This window comes from Scardinius erythrophthalmus, assembly GCF_964197995.2.
Source record: "Scardinius erythrophthalmus genome assembly, chromosome: 2".
Lineage (NCBI taxonomy): Eukaryota > Metazoa > Chordata > Actinopteri > Cypriniformes > Leuciscidae > Scardinius > Scardinius erythrophthalmus.
The window spans coordinates 34211906-34229405 of NC_138222.1; positions in this window are offsets into that span (position 1 = coordinate 34211906).

Here is a 17500-nt window from a genome sequence, read left to right on the forward strand (position 1 = left end):
GAAGACAGGAGAGAAGGATAGGAGGAATGAAAGAGTGAACGCCTTAAGCAAGGAAGAAAGGTTGAGAGTAAGAACAAAGTGAACAAATGAACAAAGGAAGGAGGAGAGGAAGAAAAGAGTGAATGAATAGAAGAGGGAACGAAGAATGAGGGAATGAAAAGAGTAAATGAAGAATGTAGGAATGGAAAGAATTAAGGAAAGAAGGAAGGAAGTATACGGAACAAAGGATGAGGCAAAGCATAAGAAAAAAAAGGATGAGAGTAAGAAAAGAGTCAACATATGAACAAAAAAAAGATGAACGAAGAATGGATGAGTGGAAGGAAAGTGAACAAATAAACAAAGGAAGGAAGAGAGGAAGAAAAGAGTGAATGAATTAATGAATTAATAAACGAATGAATGAATGAAGGGAGTTAGAAAATAGTGAACAAATGAAGGAAGGAAGGAAGAATGACAGGAAGCAAAGAGTGACTGAAGGAAAGAAGGTATGACAGAAGAAAGGATGAGAGGAAGAAAAGTGAATGAAGGAAGGAAGAGAGGAAGAAAACAGTGATCGAATGGAAGAAAGAATGAGGTAAGGAAAAGAGTAAATTAAGATGAATGGTAGGAAGGATGAGAGGAAGAAGAGAGTGAATGAAGGATGAGAAAAAGGAAAGAATGAACAAATGAAGGAAAGAAAGAAAGAACAAAGGATGAGGCAAAACATAAGGAAGGAAGGATGAGACTAAGAAAAAAGTGAACGTATGAACAAAAGGAAAAGATGAAAGATGGATGGATGAGTGGAAGAAAGGAGTGAATGAATGAACAAAGGAAAGAAGAATGGAAGGATAGTTGAGTGGAAGGAAAGTGAACAAATAAAACTATAGGAACTAAGAAAGGAAGAAAAGAAAAAAATAATGAATGAAGGGAGGAGGGAAGGAAGATGAGTGAAACGAAAGTTTCACTCATCTTCCTTCCCTCCTCCCTTCATTCATTTTTTTTCTTCCTTTCTTAGTTGAATGAATGAACATAGGAAAGAGGAAGAAAATATTAAACAAATGAAGGACGGAAGGAAGAATGAGTGAGAAGAAAAGAGTGAATGAAGGAAAGAAGGAAGAAAACTGAACAAATGGAAGAAGGAAGGAACGAAGAATGAGGGAATGAAAAGAGTAAAAAGAGAAGAATGGTAGGAAGGATGAGAAGAAGAAGAGAGTGACTGAAGAAAGAAAGAAAGAAAGAAAGAAAGAAAGAAAGAAAGAAAGAAAGAAAGAAAGAAAGAAAGAAAGAAAGAAAGAAAGAAATGAATGAATGAAGGGAGGAAAGAGGAAGAGAGAAAAGAAAGAGTGAACAATGGAAGAAATGAAGGAAGAAAGGAGTGAACGAAGGAAGGAAGGAAGGAAGGAAGGAAGGAAGGAAGGAAGGAAGGAAGGAAGGAAGGAAGGAAGGGAGGAAGGAGGAAGAGAGAAAAGAAAAGAGTGAACAAAGGAAGAAATGAAGGAAGAAAGGAGTGAACGAAGGAAGGAAGGAAGGAAGGAAGGAAGGAAGGAAGGAAGGAAGGAAGGAAGGAAGGAAGGAAGGAAGGAAGGAAGGAAGGAAGGAAGCTCTCAAATGAAAAAGAAGACAATGAAGGATGTAAGAAAGAGAGACAGAAAGCTCTCTCTGTCCCGCTGAATGTACAGGTGGAGTAACTCACAGTGGATTGTGGCTGCAGGACTCAGTATCTGGGGATTCAGCCATGATGCAAAAAGCTCTCGTCCAATTAGAGCACAGCCCTGTCCCGTCCAGAACGCATGCAGGGCAGCTCTGCCTGGACCACCTCTCCCTGCTTCTGTCTTTGTCTCCCTCTATCTCTCTCAACCACTCTTCTATCAGCAGACATTTCTGTCCATCATCACAGCTGTGGAGTTTCAGGGTGTGATGGGGCAAAGCAGAAGCATTCTGTTGTTTTTTTTACAAATACAACAGAACTGACCATAGCCTTAGTAAATATTTCAGTTAAAACAAATTTAAAAAGGAGAGAAGTATAGAAAGAATGCAGTGATAACACACAAAGCAAAGAATGTCTGTCATAGTTTAGTGTTTTATATTATCAGCTCACGCTTTTTGCTTGTCCTCAGATGTCTTTGCACATTAAATGCACATTAATGCACATTAAACGAAGTGTGCAGGATGTCAATATGCTGTTTGTCATATGCTTATAATTTATCTCCAGCTCTGGTTTCGATGGAACTCAGCCATTTTACAGTCATCTCAATGCATGACCTTAGAATTCAAAAAACGTTTCCTTTTTTTTTTTTTTTTCTTTTTTTTTGTGAAGTTCCATTAGAGCGATTCAGAACAAAAAAAAAGGGTTGTTACAGTTAGATACTTGAAATACATTCAAGATTGTAAGGGGAATCTTTTGCTTTTTACACCTGTCTGATAAAAATGACCCTCCCTAACTAGTATTTTACCACTTACCAGACCATCAGCATTATCTCGCCTTCTCTTTTCACTCTCAAACCTCTGACAGCTGTAACAGCTCAAATCAAGGTGTTGACCTCCAACGTGTCACTCCCTTTTTCATTATCCGCATCTCTCCTTGTCCCTCTTCGTCTCCCTCTCCCATCCTCTCCTTTTCTTTCTCTCAGACCCTGTTATCTGCCTGCGATCCTCTGCTGATAACAATGTCTTTTATCTGCGGGTTACCTGCACAAAGGGACCTCCGAATTGATCAAATGCCAGGCGGCTGATGAGCCCTCAACAGAGTGCTTTTCCAAATCCCACGGGGCCAGAGGGGAGGGCAGACTAGGAGATGGGGACATGGCGTGCATGGAAAACACAACTCTAGCAGCTCACCGGACACCCAAAGCCATTAAAACGCATAATAAACACAAAAAAAAAACACTCGCTTTTGCTGTCATTCTCTCTAGATATACCCCCATTAGAGGCCTTTTCGGCTGCCTGCTGTGAAGCCTTTCCTTAATCCGAAAAGGAAAACTCCCCCGCACACGCACAGTGGAAGACAGAAGAAGGAGAGTTGTACTAGAGCATGCTATTAAATTCATAGCTGCATATATCAGAGCATAATTACGGAAGCTTGTTTGCACCACAGAATAAGAAAATAAAGTAGGTTATTACGAGACTACAGAATTGACTCACAATAAAAAGTCAAAAAAAAAATTGAATTGCGAGATGTAAACTCACAATTATGGGTATACGGTATGACTCGCAATTGCGAGAGATAAACTCGCAATTGTGAGAAAAAAGTCAAATTTCCGTGGTGGAAAAAAAGCTTCCATGAGAGTGCAGGGATGGAGGAGGGAACATCATCTCTGATCTACCTAGAAACAGAGAGCTGGCTTTGATATACCGTCACCCTCCACGAATCCCTCTCCATGTTTACAGGGACACTGCCATTCCTCTTTTCCGTTCGCTGGGTGTTCATATGTGCGCACACGTGTTGCCATGCGTACGTGCGGATGTTCGTCTCTGCAAACCAAACCAAAATGTGCTTGTTTGGATCTGCCTATGCACCTGAGACTAAATATGCCAGGATATATTTGGACTAGGATGCGTGTTTCTGTTGAAAACACACCCCCTCACCTATATGCATACACACAAACATGCACAGCTGGGCACAAACACTGCCAGTGAGATGTCTTTGACAAATTAAACCCCTCCGCCTCACCTGTCATCTTACTAGTCAGCAGGGAATGAGCAGGCTCGTGTGTCTCTGGATAAACCAACATCCTCATCTCCGGATTCAGTCCTCCTGCACGGCTTTGGCCCGTGTTGTGCACTGACCCCTCTCACGGCACAGACATAAATAACCTATGCTGGGTGAGAGGACTGCAGTGGCCACAGACGCTCTCGAGTATTCAGGCAGCAGACACTCTGCGGCAATATCCAGCACTTCCAAGCTAAAAGCGTGGCTGAAAATAAGCCGAGTAGCGCTTTGGGTTTAATGTTCTGTTCTGAAGAGCAGCAGGGAGAACAGAGCTGCATTATCATCCCTCATCTTTAAAAGCTTATACTCAGATTTCTGAGAACGGGCTCTATAATAATAGACTAAAATACTGAACATCGTTTTCCTAATCAGAATTCTGGCTGCTTTTCCTGTAAAACGAACTATCATTAAAACAAGATACATTTACTAGACGAGTAAAAGTGTGTAATGTAGTAAGACTTTGTTTTCACGTCTCTCTTGAATTAAGTGTATTTTATTTTTTTTTCTCCTTCCCCGCTGGCAAATTATTTTCCCGCGTTCAGTATAAATCTCATTAAATGTTGTTAGATTCTTGCTTAAAAAATAAGAAAGAAAGAAAAAATTGCCAATGGGGTAAGAAAAGTCTTTGAGCATTTGTGTTGTCATTTACTCCATTCTTTCTTCCACAGCACACAAGAAGAGATGTTTTGCAGGATGTTCACACTGCTCTTTCATACAATTAAAGTAAAGGGGAAAGAAGCACTGTCCAAAGCTATAGTAAAAAAAACAGACCCAAAAGTCATTAATCACTGAAGATCGTCCCCATCACTGAAGCTTTCAAATTTTAAATTTTTAAGAATATGATGATATGATGATGATCAGTTAAAAAGGAGGATACATTTTTGCCATCGTGACAACAAACCTAGCATAACACTTTTTGACACGACAGATTTGTTTATACATGAAAGCTAATAAGATCAGCGGATCATAACTTTAATTTCAGTTTATTCATCACACAAAGCTATTGAATGGCAGAAGACCAAAATATAGTCAATGGGATTTTTGCTTATCAATAAATTGTTTTTGATTTCTAGTAAAAAGTAAACGTATGTTTGAAAACATCTTTAATACAAGTTATAGTCATATGAAAACTCATCAATTTATCAAGGCAAACTAATGTTAAAAAACAATATTATAATTAATAATTACGTTATCTTTTTGGTTACACTTTATTTTAAGATGTCATTGTTACAGTGTAATTATACATTTAAGTACTGAGCAATATTAAGCAACTACATGTACTTACTATAGGGTTAGGATAAGATTAGGGTTTGGTTGAGGGTTAGTTGCATGTAATTATGCATAATTTACTGTTATTACTACGGTAAGTACATGTAACATATGTAACGAGGACACCGTAAAATAAAGTGTTACCATCTTTCTTTCTTTTTTTCTCACTATTGTTTTATATGCTTTATTAACATCATTAGAAACCGGGGAAGGAGCCTGATCTTGTGATTTTCCACACTTGTGGTTCTGATAACAACAGCTGTGATGCAGTATTCACTCGACGAGAGAAGTCCTCTTTATTGAGTGTGCCTTGTTCAGGCTCCAGCCTGGAACAGTGGGAAGGTATTAAGGAGTCAAAACAACTGTCTCTGTTTCTCCTCTTGTTGCATCTGTGCTGGAACTAATCGTTGTGTCCCGCTGTTCTCCAAAACTACACTTCACAGCTCTTTTTCTGAGGGTTGGTCTGGTAATCACCTCTCCACCAGCATGCACCGCTCTGGACTAATTAAGCCCCCCAGCCCCCTGAACAGGCTCTGGCGAAACGATTCTTTAAATCTCCCCTAACTGATGTGATGCCAGGGATGTGAACAGGTAGACGGTGGGCTCTTAGGGGGGGATCTGGCAGACTGTGGAGAAAAGAGTAAACTTCCCACAGCAAGGGCTTATGGGAATGCAATCATCCCCCTCTCCACCCCCGATTGTGGATCCCAAATGAGAACGTGAGCCTCCCAGAGCAAAACAGACCTTATTGGCGCTGGAGAATGCTAATGATTGTTTATTCTTTCTTTGAGAAGGTGATGGGGGGGGGGGAGGGGGGTTGGAGAGGTGATTGATTTGCTTCATTTGCTGTGATATCTATTGTAATTGTTACCGTGTTTGACAGCTGTGCCTTGGGCTTTGGGCACATGCAGAGAAGGAAAGTGCGCTCGTGGCGCTCGCTGTCGCTCCCCTTAATAATGGAGTGATTTGTAAATATGATTTATTTATTTGAAAGTTATTAGAGGCGCACACGCTTTATTTGTTTTGTGTTTGAGCGCGTCACGCGAAGGCTCCTGAGCCCGTCAGGAGCGTGGCTTGGCTTTCAGTGACAGCTTGTTTTGTGCTTTAATAACGACAACGGGTAGCAACGCTGCCACAACTCACCACTTTCATGCTCACTTTACCAGAGGCGACGAGTTGAAAAAAATAAACTAAAAGAAAGAAAGAACACGACTTAAGTGCGAGCTGTAACTGTCATCGACACTCCCCTGTCTCCTGCTGACAAATTTGACAGCTCTGAAGCAAAACAGTTGCAGGTAGCTGAGATAGTGGCGTTATCTTTGGAGATGGCAGGCCAGTTTTGAGTTATACCTGCCTGTCACTTGTCTTTTAGAGGGATCTTCAGAGACAGCCGTGTAAAAATAGCTCGCCTTTAGAGTGCTGAACACCGTCTCTGTCAATTTCTATGAGTTTTTTAGACAAACTATGCACAATGTCAGCTCCACCAAACAGACACTTAAACAAAGATGCACAGCAGTTACCACCAACTAAAGTAAAGGAAGTGTGACAGCTCCTGTATACATACTGAAAACTGAAAACTGTGATTTCTCATATACATTTCACAGATGGTTAAAGCTCACATGTGAAAACCTGAACCTCTTTTTGATTAGTGAAGCTTTGTTCCATGTCCAATAATGCTAAAATATAATACAAGTAGGCCTATTTGGGCTGTGTCGATTATTTTGACGATTAATTGAGTAATCGCATACTTTCTCTGGTAATAAAAATAGACCTAAGCCTTTAAAATGACTTAAAATACATATAAAATAACAATGAGGCAACAATATTTGGTTTAAATAAAGTATCAAAAGCAAGTAATCATATGGTTTTATAGAACAGCACTCTTAAAATACATGCATCATATAAATAGTCACCTTATGTATTATAACATGCCTGCAGAGGACGCCAACGGCCTGGGGTGCGTTTCCCGTACAACTATATAGCTCGCTGCTTAACTACCATAGTACGATGCATCGTTGGAGAAATCAACTAGCTAGTCACGACTGTTTCCCGAAACCGTATGTCGCAAAGTATCGTTCGTCCACCACGTGCGAGACGTCATAAACCAACGTGGTTGAAGTTCAACCACGTTGGATTATGACGTCTCGCACGTGGTGGACTAATAACTTATTTTAATTAATCTATTTGAGATCGAATTAACGCTAGATTTTGTCATATAAGTTACAGACATGGCATCTGAAGACCATTTCAAATTTTTCTCAGTTATTTTGCTTTATTACCAGACTCAATATTTGGCTCGTTCTTACATAGTAGCCTAGAGCACGTTCGCACATGCGCAGTCTTCAAAAACGGTGCTTTAAATCTCTTGACAAACTAAAAGACGTAAATTACATTTGTATGTATTCTAAATAAATAACACGGGTTGTACTGAATGTCAGCTTGCTTATTTTGCTAAAGATAAGGATTTATTCAGTCTACATCTCATGTCGCTCTCTACGCATGTAAATGTTAACAATTTATGTGGAGAACAAAGATGCTCTCAGATGCACGTAATCTACACGCATGTAAAGAACGGTCTAATAATGGAGTTCTGGTATTTTGCCAGTTACTTGACATGGTGACATGAGGAATTTTTTTTTTAATTGAGTACATAAATTAATCGAGGAATCGTGACAGCCCTAGTGATTTTTCATTTCTTTTTGGATGATTGTGAGATAGTAAAAAAAAATTGTATTGAACCATACTCTAGTTTATTCAAAACACATTAAAAATTAAATAGCAATACACTTGTTCTATAGCGACTATCTGAATTAAAGTTTTTTACTTTTTACATAAAGTCAAAAATGTCAATGATATAGGCTAACTGTCCTAAAAATATTATAATAAAAGAAAAGCCTTTTAAATTCTTTAAGTACTCCAGAATAATCATCAGATATTCAGTAATGGGATTGTCATTTACATAGACAGTATAAGAAGTGGACAGAGCCATCTCATTGGAACTCAATTGAGACAAGTGAAGCCCATTTTTAGCGATTTTTTAGGACTTCCGTTCCTGACGCGCAGACTCAAACCGACTCAAACTGAGCTTGACGACGTGAGCAACCCGTCTGTCTTCTAGTGGCTGTGCCAAGAGAAATCTGAATCATTCCCTTCCGAATCTTGCAGAGACGGAGAGCGTGAGTAGGAGGTGTCCATGAGCTAGGAGCAGGAGCAACTTTTGCAGGTATTCTGATTAATTATTTTGTCATTTCGCCTCCACGTCTCCCCGATTACCTGTGAGCTTCTCCTCCCGTCCATACGGTAATCTCTCTACTGTGCGACAGAGAGTCGCGTGGTTATGACGCAATCGTTAGCCTACTTTTACAAAAACTGCTTCTACGGGGCCATAACATAAGCTACAAGGTAATTGAGCATTTTATACATTGTCGTGTTTCTTTAGAAATAAATAATGGACAAATGTAGTCTTCAAACGCCTCAGATGTAAAGTTATTCGCTGTCAAAGTGACGCCAAAATGAATGGGAGTCAATGGGATGCTAACAGCAGGTGAAGTTCAGCTACAAGATGGTGGCACACGGCCGGCTTCAACTTCCGGTCGGCTTCCTTCCCGCTTGGTCACCATTTTTTTTTTTTTTTTATTAATTAATTAAAAATGAATGTGATTAATCTGATTATGTACGTGTGAACTCTTGAAAAATGAATAATAAAAAAATCTAAACAGTATGAAACCAACAAGAATTCAAAGTAACTTTGAAAGCATTTGTGTTTAATTTAGATCTCTGCTTTTCATTATCGTGGACTCTCTTTTGTGCCATTGACCAGAATCCATGAAAGAGTATAACAACGAAATGATCTAAATCCATTTGATGCATCTAAACAAATGTTGTGGTCAAACAGGAATACATCAGTCCGCAGATTTTGCATCAGAAAAGAAAGCTATACTCTGCATCTACACATTTGCAAGTGCAGATCCTCCTTAAATGCTCATGTGATCACTTCTGAAATTCATCCCTGAAGGAATCTAATTCTGTTTCCTTGTCCTCGGAGACAAAGCCTGCAGCTCAACAGCAGGTGAGCACCTCCCTCTACTGGAGTCAAGCGGAACAGTGCTGCTTCACTTGCTGCTTCCTCTCAAACGTCCCCGTTCTAAAGGGACGTCTGGCATTCTTCATGCGTACAATGAAATATGCAGCAGCCACTCAAGCAGAAAGGGCTTCACTGACCTGTGCCATGTGCTTCATACCAACGCACAGGTGGCAATAGCTGAGGTGACCTGTTCCCTCCCACTGTTTGTATTACTATGTAAAATAAATCGATGTCCTCCAACACAGCATCTCACGGGAGGCGAGAAGAGAGAAGAGGGTCAGTCTGTAGGTGTGTGTGTGTGTGCGTGTGTGTTCAGGTACGAGGCTGTTTCACAATATGAAATATTGAAATACACTGACAAGAAATGGATCTGCTTTCGGCGGTAAATTGATTAATTCTGGAGTGTCAAAAGGAAGGACTTCAGACTGCCAGTGGTTTTTAAGGTAATACGCTACAACAGTTTAAGAGACATGAAATGCATCGCAATAGCCTTGAAGTGGAGAGGTTAAAGTGGAGGAGAGAGAGAAAGAGAATACAGGAATGAACGCTCCTCTCGTCATGTACAAGCATCTTTTCTCTGCGCCAAGGTCAGCGAGGCTGAAGAGGAGGCAGCGGCTGTCTGCTGCTATAGGAACTGTAATCAATTCTTACATTTCAAGGGGAGCAAAATCTGAACAAGTCGCTCAAAGGAAGATAGATGAGAGAGCACAGCCACAAACACTCAGATCAATAATATTCATAGCGTACAGGAAAAAAAACCAATAAATTACAATTTTAATCAATGATCTGTGGAGGAGATGTACAGAGACATGCTGCAGTAAATTTGCCCTTAACCACTGCAAAATGCATTATTCAGAAAAGCGAGAGAAAGGGGGTGTTTGTGGATTTCTCAGTTTGAAGTGCCAACATTGTACTTCCATTGCTTCACTGTTTATCTATCTATGTGTGTAGGTGGGATGTGAAAGTAAGTGAGCATAGAGAGGAATATATTAGGGCGATGTAAAATTTCAAATAGACGTGTGGATGTCCAATTAAAAGCTAATAAGATAAATAATAATCATAATTGTGTTTTATCATGCTGTGTCTGAGCATCTCCGACTGGAGTCTCACAATTGAATACGAGGCACACAAAAAAGGCAAAGCTGAAAGGAAATTTTAGAAATAGTCCTTTTCATTTTAGTCAACGTGACCGGCTACATCTTCTGATCCCAGTGCTTTATAATTTGATAAGGTGACAATACAATCTCAGTGCCACAAAACATTAAGCTCCTTCATCTCTGCCTGTGCAAATGATGTGAAAATGTGTGGTTGTTATCTTAAAGGGATAGTTCTGTCATCATTTACTCACTCTCATGTTGTTCCAAACCCGTATGACTTGCTTTCTTCCGTGAAACACAAAAGGAGAAAATGTGAAGACAATTTGTTTCAGTGATCTTTTCCATGCAATTTGAGTAAACTCGAGCTTTTAAGCATAGAGGAAAAAAACACACAAAACCATCATAGAAGAAAAAAAACACCAAGATAAAAGCATCATAAAAGTGGTCCTTGTGCATCATACAATAGCACTGAGTGAGAAACACCAAAATTTTAATTGTTTTTCAACGACAGCCTTTTTCTCCAGTAAAGCCCCTTTCACACAGAGATTCCGGAAAATTTACGGATAAAGTGACCCGGGATTTGACCCAGGTTCGTTTGATTTTGGTTCATTCACACTGCCAGTGATTTTCCGGAATCAGAGAGCGCGTTCACACACAACCTGTAAAAATCCCGTAAAGACACGTGACATTGATGTGACTTGTAATGTCTCAGCAGCGTCTTAAGTTTGCTTATGAGCTGCGATTTCTCTCTCGAGAAACCACGCTTGTGCATTTTTTTTCTCTGATTCGATCATAAACTTGCGCATTACGTACCGTTTCATAGCTGGCGAACGATCCCGGCTTCAGCGTCATCACTACGACACGGCATTATTACGGCTTTTGTTCACACAGCGCGCGTTCCGGGACTGAACATGGCAATGTTACTAGGTCCCCAACCCGGCATCGATCCCGGCATTAATCCCGGGTCGAGTTTGTGTTCACACAGAAGGCACTCTGGCAATTTGCCGGCAATTTCCCAGGGTTCAAAGCCCTGTGTGAAAGGGGCTTGATTTTCAACCTACTTTATATTGTTACAATGTCGACAGAGGGTTATTAATGGAACATTTATTGTAAGAGTGGGTTTATCACAAAAAAAAATTGTATCGTACGTTGTCTACTCTTTAAACAGCAGGTTTGGGTTTGGGCATAACAGTTTCTTTCAGTTTTGCTCTTCCGTTTGGTCTACAACCCCGTGTTCGTAATCATCCAGTTTGAAATGTTGTCTACAAACACAAAGATATGTCAGATTATCCGTCACAGTGTTCCCTCTCTGTATTTATGATTCTTTACAGCCTTACTGCCTACAATGCACTGGATCCTTCACTGGAAACCGAAAGTAACTCACTCCCGCTAAATGTTTACTCTTTAAATTATTGCTCCTGGGAACAATACAATTCAATACCATTATGACTAAAACGTTTGCTAAGAAGTATTTTCTACTAAAGCAAGAGAGTATTTGACTCTAGTTAGCATAACACCATAGCAGACTGGTGGGAGTGGCCTTTATAGATCAACATTATGTGTCCTAAGAGGAAAACAACAGCCTTTTTTCTGGTCAGGTAGCACAGATTTTGTTTTATTTTTTGCCTTTCTACAGTATAAGCAGACTAGTTTAATTGAAAACCCTTTTTGGCAGCAGTGAAGTACCCCTTAAAGTTACAATATGTATTGAAGTGGGGGCTGGGGGGCTTAAAGTTACAATATGTTCCGTTTTGTCGCCGTCAATATCCGCGTTATCCCTGGTTTCCTCTGATAGTAACCAAGGCGACAGACGTGGACAACTGTGTAGTTCGTAATGTCTATTTGCACGCTGTTGTTGTTTCGTTCAAACATTATGGACCATGGCAAGCAGACTTTGGATAAAAAAGGAGAACTAAAACGAGAATCAATATCAGCGCGGTGTTTTCGAGATGCCGAGAGCTCCTCCCATAGACAGTATATAAACGAGAGCTCCACGTCTAAGACTTCGACCGCTCCTACATGTTCTTTCATTAAACAGGTGAGCACATTTACATAAAACTAATCAATGTTTTATAGTTCAACAATGATAAAATGTTAGAATATGATCTGTTATTCTAATGTTGATCTAGTTTACTGCTAGTCTCAAACAAACAGACTAACACATACATTTCAACACATTCAAATGCAGTTTAGTGTGATAGTGTAATGTTAGACCAGGTGAAACAGCGCTGCGTTAGCTCACAAGTTTAATTTGTCTTATAAACTGACCTGTGAGTTGTAATTCTGCACTTGCGTGTAGTTCGGTAGAATGAAATGTCCATATTCCTTTTATATCCGCGGGACTCGCGTGTGGAGCTGATAGCTGTCTCTTAGCAATCTCGAACTGCTTCATATCACAGTCATGATAAAAGCATCGATGTATTCAGTCATCCATAAACATTATTAGATTGGTCGGCTTGACGTTGACGACAAGATCCATATATAACCAAAGATATAGTATGTAGAACAGAAAACTTTGTATATATAGCATAATAGTTATATGGACTTCTATTTGGACTTATTATGCCACTTTTGCGTCCTTTTTGAAGTTTGAAAGCTTCAGTCTCTATTCTTTGTAAATGGATGGAAAAGAGCATAGAAAACAGCCTTCACTTTTTCCCTTTGTGCTCTGCAGAAGAAATAAGGTAATATTGGTATGAAATGACAAGAAAGCCAGTAAAAGATGAAAGAAATTTCATTTTTCCCTTTAAGGAACAACTGTATTTCTATCTGAACTGACCTTTAAAATATTGTTGTTGGTGTAATCCAATGTAGTTGAGTTGATTTACACCTATTAAATAATATTTCTGCCTTGAGTAAAACTACTTAATCGAGATGTTACCACAAAACCATCTTCACAGTGCAGGTTTTATGAGAAATGTCAAGTTCTATAATACAGCCCTATTTTTCCCCCAAAAGCCTGTAAAACGTGGGTGGCATTCCTCAAATCTCCCCTAAATAGACTCTCTGACAGGGTTTTAATGCCACCAGTAAAACTTTTCAAAGTCGCAGAGCTTCCAGGAGTCGAGACTGTGGGGGTCAGGGGTCTTCCGCTCAGCTGGAGAGGCAGCCACACAAAGGTGGAGCAAGCCACTATCAGTCCCTTTGAGATGATAATCTGCGAGATCGCTCTTGCAGCGACAAACGGGGCAACGGAGACTGCCATCTTTACATTACTGAGAAAAGGCCAATGCCGACTGACAGCTACAAATGAGCCCCGCTCCTGAGCCTAGACACAATCACAGCCATCTAAACCCACACTGACGTTTTAATCCTCCCGAAATAACCTACACTGAAATTCTCCCACAGAGGCAATGAGAAATGGTTTGTGTGTGTGTGTGTGTGTGTGTGTGTGTGTGTGTGTGTGTGTGTGTGTGTGTGTGTGTGTGTGTGTGTGTGTGTGTGTGTGTGTGTGTGTGTGTGTGTGTGTGTGTGTGTGTGTGTGTGTGTGTGTGTGTGTGTGTGTGCGTACATGTGCGTGTGTGTAAAAATCAAGAATTGGGAAGAGAAGAGCAGACATTGAGAGGGATGCTTGTGTGAATATCCTGTATGAGTGCAACTGTGATTCTAGATCAGTGGTTCTCAACTGGTTTTGCTTCAGGATCCAGACTTTACAATGAACATGGGGATGGGTGATATGACCAAAAGTTTATATTGTTATATGTGTCATTTCATTTCACAACAATGATATAGGCCTACATCACATTATAGGTAACTTTTCTGGAAATCAATTTGTTACAATATCAACATTTTGGATAGCAGTGAATATTCACAATTCTCTGAATCAATTTCAATATTACAGCAAAAACTAATTATAATAAACAGGGAAATAGGTTTTATAGTGGTCAATAAGAAATACTACTAAATTAAGTAATCAAGTGTAAAAAAAAATACATAAATTTGTTTACAATTTTGTAATAAAAAAAATACAAAAACATAAATTACAATCAAAATGCTTTAATTTTATTAAAGTTACAAAAGTTATTCATCAAGAGCCGTGAGTGTATAACGGAAGTTATGATAGTCTTTTCTTCCCTATATTAGTGAAACTGCTTCTAAAAACAAGAATAAATTTCTGGCGGGACATGATTTTGTCCATCGGGAATTAATTGTATTGTTGGATTGCTGATGTTTGCCAATGCTGCGATCTCACGCGAGTGACAGGTTTACCCACCCTCACACCGAAAAAACTCATCATCAGAGATGTCATTGGGACAAAATTTATTTTGATTTTAAAATTACAATGAATTAAAAAAAAAAATGCATGTGCACTGATAAATCATTTGTTGGCTAATAAATACTGCAATATTCCATAAAAATAAAAAAATAAAAAATAATAATAATTGTCCATTTTTATTTTCTGGTGATTTAGCAGGTTGCTGTCACTTTAAGATCTAATGTACAGAATCAATATATTGACACATGTTGATAATCGATTTTTCCCTAACTGTTTACATTCACTTTACACGAATAGTCGGTTTCAACCTGCACATGCCCAAGATGAGCAAAAACTGTGCAGATATGTCGATTCTCTCTATCAAGTCAAGTTGCTTTTATACCCCTTTATACAATATAGATTGTTTCAAAGCAGCTTTACAGGGTTTATGAGGTCTGTTCAGGGTTGATTCAGCTCTGTTTATCTGCAAAGACCATCATATATATAATGAGTTCAATTTGCAGCTCCATAGAAAACAGTGACGCCCCGCTCTGTTCAGATCTCATACAATATTGTCAGTGCAATCAAATGAATATTGCTTAATATTAAGTGTCCCCAACTAAGCAAGCCAGAGGCAACAGTGGCAAGGAACCCAAACTCCATTGGTGACAGAGAAGAAGAAAAGTGTGTAACATATACCGTTATATATATATCCATAATGCCAAACCCTAATTGGACACAAACTGTGCACCATCATAGTACCAAAATAGTGAACTAAACTGCATAATGTCCAACAAAATGCAAAGTACTCGACACCTATGACAAATCACACGATGCCACAAGCATCAAGCTGGACTTGCTGCGAGACCTTACTTACACCTTACACAGTCAATCACAAACAGCCAAACAGAAGGGCCAGTTCTCTGTTTTGGCACGTTTTCAACACCAAATATAAGAACTTAATGAGATGTTTAAAATAATATCCGATTCAAAACTTTTGCAAGTCTCTCCTCGTCAATATTTGATTATTAATATACTGTACATGAGGAGGGATCCAATCAGGGCCGGAGTGGGGCCACTTTTCAGCCCGGGAGTTTCAGGCCCAAGACCGGCCCACTTTTTCCATGTAGTTGGGGGCCTTAAGCACATTTTCGCGCAAATTCATCTAAAAGCGCCAAATTTGGCACAGATGTAGCTCAGGTCATACCGAAATGATTTAGCTAGGGCGCCGGAGCCAGCAACCCTCGGGGCCAAGATGGCGGCCAAATCCAATATGGCCGCCGCCCGAAAAGGGTTCCGGCTTTAACTTTTGAACCACATGAGATACAAATACAAACTTGATATGTTTTTCAGCTTAATTGATCATGAGAAACACATAGGAATGTTTATATTTATGACCCAGTATATCTGGACCCCTCGATCCTCCAATTCCAATATGGCCGCTGTCCAAAAAAGCAGTTTGGGCTGTAGTATGGGGCCTTACACACCATTGTCGCGCAAATGCATCTACAAGCACCAAATTTGGCACAGATGTAGCTGAGGGGATACTGAAATGATTTAGCCAGGGCGCCCGAGCCAATGGTCCCTGAGACCAAGATGGCGGCCAAATCCAATATGGCCGCCGCCTGAAAGGGTTTTGGCTATAGCTTTTGAGCCAGATGAGATACAAATACAAACTTGATGTCTGTTTTACCTTTTTTGACCATGGGAAACCCATAGGAATACTTACATTTATGATTGGGTATATCAGGACCCCCAAATTCCCTAAATTCAATATGGCCGATGTCCGAAAAATGGTTTTGGCTACAAATTTTGAACCAAATGCGCTACAAATGAGGATGTGGTGTCTATTTTATGTTTATTGACCACAGGAAGTCCATTGGCATATTTATATTTATGCTTGTTTAAGTCTGGAACCTGTATTCTTTTCAAGGCTGTGGTTGAAAATCTTTTTTTTTTTAACACAACTTTGAAGGTTATTCTCAATTTTGATTCATTTCCTTATAAAAGTGAAATGGTTTTCAGTGTACCACAGGTGAATACATTTCAAAGTGTAATCATATAAGAAAGAATAAAACACAATTATTATTGCAAGGCAATATTTCTATTATGTTAAATTATTAAAATAATAATATAGTAAATTTTTCCAAAACTCTTAAAGGTTTGCTAAGCATAACAAAAAAACAGCAATAACATAAACAACAGTGAATTCTCATGGTCTCTCACATGAATTATCATTATCACTCACAATCACTGGATCTCTCATTGTCTTCACCATCATTGTTTGTACAAGAACCCTCACATGCACATATAGAAGTGCAACGAACTCCGGCTTTACAGCACTTACAGTGCCCTCTACATGCTGTCTTGCAGCCACAGTGAAGGAGAATGGTGCAGGCTTTACTGGCGTCTCCGAGATTAGTCCAGTAAGGTTCCCAAGTCTTTCTCGTAGAGTCCCGAAACCATCCCCATGCATTAAACTCTGGGATATCTTGCTGGACAGCGGTTGCCTGATTCCAGTAGAAGCTGGCCTGCAGCAGTGCTGTTTTGATGTGCTGAATCAATGCAGCTTGGGTGGGTGGCAGGTTCTCGAGAGACTGATGTCTAGCTTCATCTACACGGCTTGAAACACAGGTCTTGCTGTACATGATGAGCTCATGTGACAGATTCATAGCTCATGGTCCAAATGGTCCGGCCAACTACTTAAAAAAACATTCCATGACTACGTTAACACCAATATTGCTGGGTTTGTGAGGTCACACATGAGCTATGAATCTGTCACGTGACTGGATATTGTGTTTGACACATATCCAGAGGAGAACCTCAAAACACAAACTCACCAACGCAGAGGAACCGGATCAAGAACTAAAGGAGATAGGAGAACTCCAATTCCAAAATGTAACTGGATATATCTATTATATACAGTATATACTGGATATATTGTTATATATTTAACTATTTGGATATATCAGTGAAGAGATAACCAAGCATGGCATGTCAGGTAAACTCCTCCTTTCCACCAAGAAAGATGCTGTACTCTCCAACAGACCAGGGTATGACATGTCTGCCCTTCAGCCTTGTAATCATCCAGAAGCACTAGAATAATCCTGCATCTTGCACATGCTGGGGCCAATGGCCATAAAAAGGCATTTGTCCAGACTGTCGACAGC